This window comes from Nymphaea colorata, chromosome 7, assembly GCF_008831285.2.
Source record: "Nymphaea colorata isolate Beijing-Zhang1983 chromosome 7, ASM883128v2, whole genome shotgun sequence".
Taxonomy (NCBI): Eukaryota; Viridiplantae; Streptophyta; class Magnoliopsida; order Nymphaeales; family Nymphaeaceae; genus Nymphaea; species Nymphaea colorata.
Genome location: NC_045144.1, coordinates 22,496,472 through 22,503,714, shown reverse-complemented (window position 1 = coordinate 22,503,714; position 7,243 = coordinate 22,496,472). Strand labels below are relative to the sequence as shown.

The window sequence follows — 7,243 nt, the reverse complement described above, 5'->3', positions numbered from 1 at the left end:
CCGAAAATTGAATTCATGTTTAACCCCCTTAAATGGTTTTTGTTTGGCTTGTATTGCTGGTTTAACCCCTTACCTATTTGGATTGCTTTTTCGCTTGCATTGCAGGTTTAACATCTTACCTACGTGCTTTGGCTCGCATTGCAGGTTTTACCCTTTACCTACATGGCCGTGCAAGAAAGTTCTAAAGATTTCCTCTTTGGAGTCAAGAGCTACTCTTGAGTGCACCGGGAGTATGAACAAGGTGAAATAAAATTCCATTTCTTCATTTATTTCTAATAAATATGCTTGTTATATGCTTGAGATGATGTTCATGCATGATATACTAATTTTCTTGATTAATGAGCAAATGCACTACAAGAATGAGTGTTCGGTTTGGGATTTTTCCAACTTTATTGATTTTTGAGGTTCAGACTTCTCCAACCCAAGAAAGCCTACTCTTGAGTGCACCGGGAGTATGAACAAGGTGAAATAAAATTCCATTTCTTCATTTATTTATAATAAATATGCTTGTTATATGCTTGAGATGATGTTCATGCATGATATACTAATTTTCTTGATTAATGAGCAAATGCACTACAAGAATGAGTGTTCGGTTTGGGATTTTTCCAACTTTGTTGATTTTTGAGGTTCAGACTTCTCCAACCCAAGAAAGCCCTTCAAAAATTTGTACATGTTGAAGTTCATGTTCATGTCATTCTCACGCTTAGTTGCTTTCTCAATCACCCGATTATGAACCCCAATGAGTGCTTTCTTATGTCGCTCTTCATTTCATGACTGATTGATTTTTTTTCCATGCACAACAGTGCAAGAAATATATTTCTTGTAACAAATGAAATGATAATGTTTTTATGATTCACACGTATAAATATTTGGAATCATTTTTTTCAATAGATTTTCAAAAGCAAGAAATGAGGCCTTTGACACTTAGCCTAGGCTTTTGCATGAGTCCAAGTTCCTCTCCGGCCTACATAGAAAAATTTAAGTCAGATATTTCCAAGTTATTTATTGATTTCAGCACTCATGAAGACATGTATATATACATGTTATATACGTATACCAGTACATGACTATCTCTCTTTGTCTTTCTCTCTTTATGATTTAACATATTCTTTTACAAACTCTCATTTACGTATATATAAATATATATATGTGTATTTCATTCTAAAATCTCTCTCTCTCTCTTTATAAAAACTTATTCTCCCTCTCTATTTGATATAAACTTCTTCTTCGCAAGCTTTCATATACGTATTCATACATATATATATATACATATATAAGTATGTACAAGTATACGTATATCTCTCTATTATAAATCCTTATTTTTGTGATTTTCAAAATCTCTTTCTCTCTTTTTCTCCTTATTCCTCTTGTATTCAAGTCTTTTTTCTTTTTCATTTTTTTGAATATTTTTCTCCCAATACCTTTTCATTTGCCGACTTCATCAAAACCAAAACTCAAGTAATGACCCAAGATTAGATTCATGCTTGATTGTTTACAACCTTATTCTATTTTCAAAAACTTTTTTCTCTTCATAAAAATATTTATGACAATTATAAAATGACTTCCGGCCCACAAAACACAGGACTTTTGTCAACTGTTTCTGCATCCCTTTCTAAACTGGGCATCTTGCTGGTCGCTAGTAATACCCCAAACCACTGGATTCAATCCATAGTTGGGAGCTTCTTTCAAAACATGCACATCTCAATGGGTCTTTCTGGTCCTTCCTCCTGATATAATTGTAAATGTCATTACATTTAAGTGAGGATGCCTCCTGTCCATTAATCCACAAAAGCTTATCAGCTTCTCCATTCAAAGAGATGGCATAATATAACCCACGGAAACTAGTGATACTTGGATCTTAATTCCTTCAACAAGGAATTTACTTGGCCAAGTAAATCAGAAAAGCTTTACTTCACTTAAAAGTTTAGCAAAGTCTACTCCTCCTTTCTCATAGAGGGAAAAGAGGGCACCGCATAGATCTGTCCATGCATTTCATTGCATAATGTCTTACGTCTAGGATCTTCTGAATCCCTCCACTAGAAAAGGAGCACAGCTGCACAGTCTTTCTCTATCAAAGCCAAAACGGAACGTGGAATCTTAAAAGCCAAGAGTCAAAAGCCCATAACCAAGCCTACCACATGCCTGAACAAACAAATTCACCCCATAAATTCTCCATGTGTTAACAAGGTAAACAATAGAATAACATGAAAGAATATAGTTTTACGACCATTTTGTTTCATTATAAATAAACTCAAAGTTCGTATTTGTTTAATGCAATGAAAAATATTTAAGTAGACCTTTAAAAGTTTAAAAGTAATGTATAAGTGTAAGATTTTGTCTAAAAGGAGTGGTCTATGAACAGTATGCATGTCGTACATCAACTTTTATGCACTCATGCCTACTATTTCTTTCATAATTTGTTTTTTGGAAATGATGCAAACATGTTTAAGAAAAAATCATAAACATAGACAAAGAAAAAAAAAAAGAGTGCTTCATTTTAGATCCATATTTCTTAATTTTGATGCTGTCGGTTCAACTAGATTATGTCCTTCGTTGATTTGTGATAAATGTGTTTTTGTTGTTTAATTAACTTTTGCAAATTAAGTGGTACACTTAATTTAAGTCTTGCTTTTGATAAAGGACACCAAAAAGACAAGTGGGTTCGACCCATCTTCTGTAAATATATCAATATTGTTTCCACCACTGTCACAGATATCGCAAGATTTTCACTAATCTGGCCATATTTATGAGAAAACAAGTAAAAATATCAGGAAAATCTTGTGATTTTTCCCAAAAATTTTCAAATGAAAGACAACTTTACTGAAAAATACTTGAGAAAACCCCACTGGTATTTTCCTGATAAGGATGTTTGTGATATTAGTTTCCAAATTTCCACGTGCATTTTGTAGAACTGCACACTAACTTAATTATTTGTGCATCCAATGAAATTAATCTGTTCAAGCACGCATGTATTTCTGGGGTCAACCTGGAATTAACTTGAAGGATCGTGTGGTTAATTAAAGCTGAAAAATGTATGTAGCCTTCAGAATGTTGCATTATTGTTCGCCATCCACGTTTCAATCATTTCTCTATGCTGGAGAGCCGAAAAGAGCAAGGCTTATGGATGTAAATGATAAGCTTCATGGATGGGCATATGTCCAACAGGCCTGCTTTTTTCCATTGGGGTTTGGTTTGAATTTGAAATCTGACAGCTAAAGTATTGCTGTCAGATCAGTATAACTTTAACACAGTAGAATGTGGATCCAGGCGATTCTTATGCCAAAAAAAGCTTTCTGGATCTGATTCTAATTTGGATTCCAGATTTTGGTTCAGTGATTGGATTTTGATCTAATGAAAATTTATGTTCAAAACTGGGCTCAGGCTTAGTAAATGGATTTGGAATAGGAGCTGTGTTAGACTACTGTACAACTACATGTTCAACAAGTTCCGACAAAAGTGTAGCATAACTGGTCGAGCCGGTCGGCATGTAAGTGGTGTATTGTTGGCTTGATTTGGATGGTTACTGCTCTCTTGGACTGCAGATGATGGCACGGCTTCCACTTAGGTCCTCAAAGCATGCCCTGAACCCTTAGACATGGGGGCAAAGGTAAGTTTATAAGGTATCATCCTCCAACCTGAAGCAGATGTTTTGTGAAAAATAAGCAAAAATATCGACTGCATTATGGCAACGAAAGAAGGATGAGGAAACACGAGGCAGTTCATCCAAGAGAATGCCTATCCACAAAAAAGGAAAAAAAATCAGTTCCCCACTTTTCACTTTTGAATTAAGTCCCTAAATAAGTGTATTTATACATGCTGAATAACATCTATCCAAAATATCTCAATGAGGATATCAAAATGATTTTTTCTACGTGCTTCAGCTTTATGCATTATTAAATTGAAGAAGCGCAATAATTCAATACTAGAGAAGCCCACACAAATTTTGGCTCATATTTATGAATAATTGAATTTTTTTATGTACTTAATATGATGTGAACCAAAATTCGTTTTTGTTCAAATAAATTCAACTCACTCTCTCCCAACTAGCTAGACTCTTGCAACCTGTATGTTCTCTCTCATTCCTCACCTCACCGAAATTTGCTTTTATGGACCGCAGTTGACTTGTATATTTTTTTTATTCAATTTTCTTTTTGCGGTTTTTTCTTGTATCTAGGGGACTTCTTGTCCCCAAATTTCGCTATGCATTAACATTTTATTGGCACCTGCTCTTCATCTCTCATCCATCACTTTTTTCCCTTTTCCTCGCGGGGTACTCGCATTATAATGGGACATTAAGTCTTGTCAACTAAATATATTAAAACAGGCCTAACAACTGTACATACTGGCAATTGTCAAAAGAGAGAGAATGAAGGATTTTGAGTAGTGCGGATATATAAAGTTTTACATCATTAAAAAATATAGCAAAAGGTGCAGTCAGTTGCCACATGATCATGACTTCCAGAATGCATAGGGCTGCACATGAGCTGAGTCAAGATCAAGTTGGGCCTCCTCACACTCGATTCTACTCAAAAAATTTGAGCTGGAACTCAAGTTGAGCTCCATAAAACAAGTTTGAGCTCGACTTGATGGTCCAACATTCAGCTTGAACTTGACTCGTTTGACTCATTTATGTTAAGTATGTCTCATTTTTTTAACTAGTTTAACTCGATTAAATCATTTAGTTACTATTCATCTAAATATTTTTCTCATTGTAATTCAACCTTTACTATGCAATCGAGCCAAGTCGAGTTTTTACAACTTGAATTTGACTCATATAACATTTCAAGCATATACTTGAACTCAAACTCGACACGTCTATAAATGAGTAAAGTTGGAGTTGAGTTTAGACAAGCGAGTTCGAGTTAAGCTCGAGCTGGCTTGACTCGTTGTGCAGCCTAAGAATGCATCTATTGTGAAAGTTTTTAAAAACACAAAATTAAAAAAAAATCATCGGACCACAAAAGTAGCCTGCTGATTTCAGTTTTTTTATATAGACATATCATGCTTGGATCTGACAGTCCAATTGTTGATGCAGTCCTTTTCTGATGAATTTTATAAGATACTTTTCCAAAAGCAACCACCGTTGTCTAAAACTATACATAAAAAATAAAATAAAATAAAATAAAAATTGACCTTTATTGTAGATCTTGGACATGATTACTTGGCTAATAAGTCTAATACATTTTTCAACAGGTCAAGTCTGTTCATACTTTCTTCATAGGTCTGGCCACAGCTTTTGTTGCGGCTGGCAGACCAAAGGTGGTTGCCGGGTTGGGTACCAGATAAGTAATTGGGTATCCAGTCTGTGATGGGCTGGACTTGGATTGGTTATTTAACATTCGGGTTGGCATAAAAGAAATTTGCCATGCTCGAATCTGCCCGAAATATATATTTAAAACTCATTTTTCATATTATTTTTTATTTTGTTCTCTCTCTCTCTATATATATATATTATATATATATATATATATACATACATATATATACATATACATATACATATATATATATATATATATACATACACACACATATATATATATACACTAGAATGTTGTTTTTTTATGATCTACAAACATCAATAACAAATAAGGAGAAGTATTGTGCTTCAGAAACAAATAATAGAGATTCCTCTGCTCGAAAGAAGAAAAAAAAGGAAAATGAACAAAAAAATAGGAGGAAAAGGGTGTAAAGTAGTTTACTTGATAGCTTGGAAAACCACCACTACCAGTTTTTGAAGCTTAACCAGAGAATCTGCTACCGCTCCTTCTAGCTGTCTGCTGCTTGAGTGACTGAACACCATAGCTGTTTATTCACCACGGCTGTTTATTCTGCCAGGTGTGGCTGGAGAAGCCACCATTGTTTTTTTCCCTTCTGATGCAGCCAGAGATGCCTCTTTCCGGTGAACTTACAACAACCCTCAGTCGCTGCAGACGGTTTCGCTGGACCTTCAAATCTGGCTGGCTCACTGCGCGGTGAAGCCCTACGTCACTGTTACCTTTTTCAGGCGGACCCATGACTACTCAAATGTTGCTCCCTATGCCGCGCTGCATTTTTTCTTTTAGGTCGATGATACTTGCCGGTTAGCAGGTTGCCGATACTCGCTGGTTAGTAGGTCATTAGCCACCAGAATCAGCTTTATGGACAGTGGTGGACGAAACCCTAGCAGAGAGAATTCAAAGAGGATAGAGAAGTACAACCAAAAAATGAGAAATACTCATGTTGAAGCCAATTTATAGTCTCAGACTAAAAATTTCAGATTTATTCCACCATTTTTGACATATTCCCAAAACCTGATCAGATTTAATGAAAATGAATGCCGCGACGTTTTTGGTAAAAATTTTTCATAAAGAGGCTTACGAAAGTTAAATTTGTTTTGCAACCAAATATTTAGTTAAAATTGCATAAAGACACCCTTATGTTTTATCAAAATAACAAAGAGGGTTTCAAAAGTTATTTTAAAAATAAAGGAAGAAAACCTCTTTATAAAATTCTGAATTGAAGCCTCCTTGATTTTAAGTTATTTTAGAATATTGGTAGAGTATTCATGGCCTAATATGCATGTTTTCTTATGATGTATATACTCTAACAGTGGCTAGTCCTCTCCTTTGTGATTTTCTTAACTTGTCATTAAAATTCAAATTTAGAAATGACTTTTAGAGTGGAAGCCTTAGAATTTGCCAAGACTGAAAAACTCAATGGAATCAACTTTCATGCATGAAAGCGTCGGACCCTCTTGGCCTTGACACTTGAGTGGTTGATCCATGTCATGGACTTTCATTTTTCTATTTTAGGTGACAAGCCCACATATGAGGAAAAGAAGGCCTATGATGTTTTTTAGACAAATGATCTGATGGCTAAAACTATTATGTTAGCCTTCATGAAAGATGACCTAATGAGGGTATTTGAGGACCATCCAACAGTTGAGGAGATGTTTCATGTTATCTCCTCGAAGTATAGCACCGGCACTACGATGCATATTTAGTTACTCTTAGAGCAGTATAATTCATATAAAATGAATTAGTTAGTTAGAGTGGTTGATTATGTCAACAAGATATTGGTCACGGCTAAAGACCTGGCCATAATGGGAAACATGATTTCAGACAACATGCAGATCTGTACGATCTTGAATAGCTTGCCTCTTCTTGGGACATGATAGTCATTGCCTTGAGTCTTCACTTTGATACTTTTGACACAAGAAAAGCTCCCCAATCAACTAGCTATTCAGCAAAAACACCTGACT

The 7,243-nt window shown here is 35.1% G+C and overlaps 1 long non-coding RNA gene across 1 annotated transcript; it reads right to left on the bottom strand.

The window, feature by feature from the left end:
- Positions 1-1,645: 1,645 nt before the first annotated feature.
- LOC126410268 (uncharacterized) lies at positions 1,646-5,811 on the bottom strand. Its single transcript, XR_007573951.1, has 3 exons — positions 5,703-5,811; positions 2,012-2,142; positions 1,646-1,771 (listed from the first exon to the last, which is right to left on the bottom strand). It is a non-coding gene; the product is annotated as an uncharacterized LOC126410268 (long non-coding RNA).
- Positions 5,812-7,243: the final 1,432 nt, after the last annotated feature.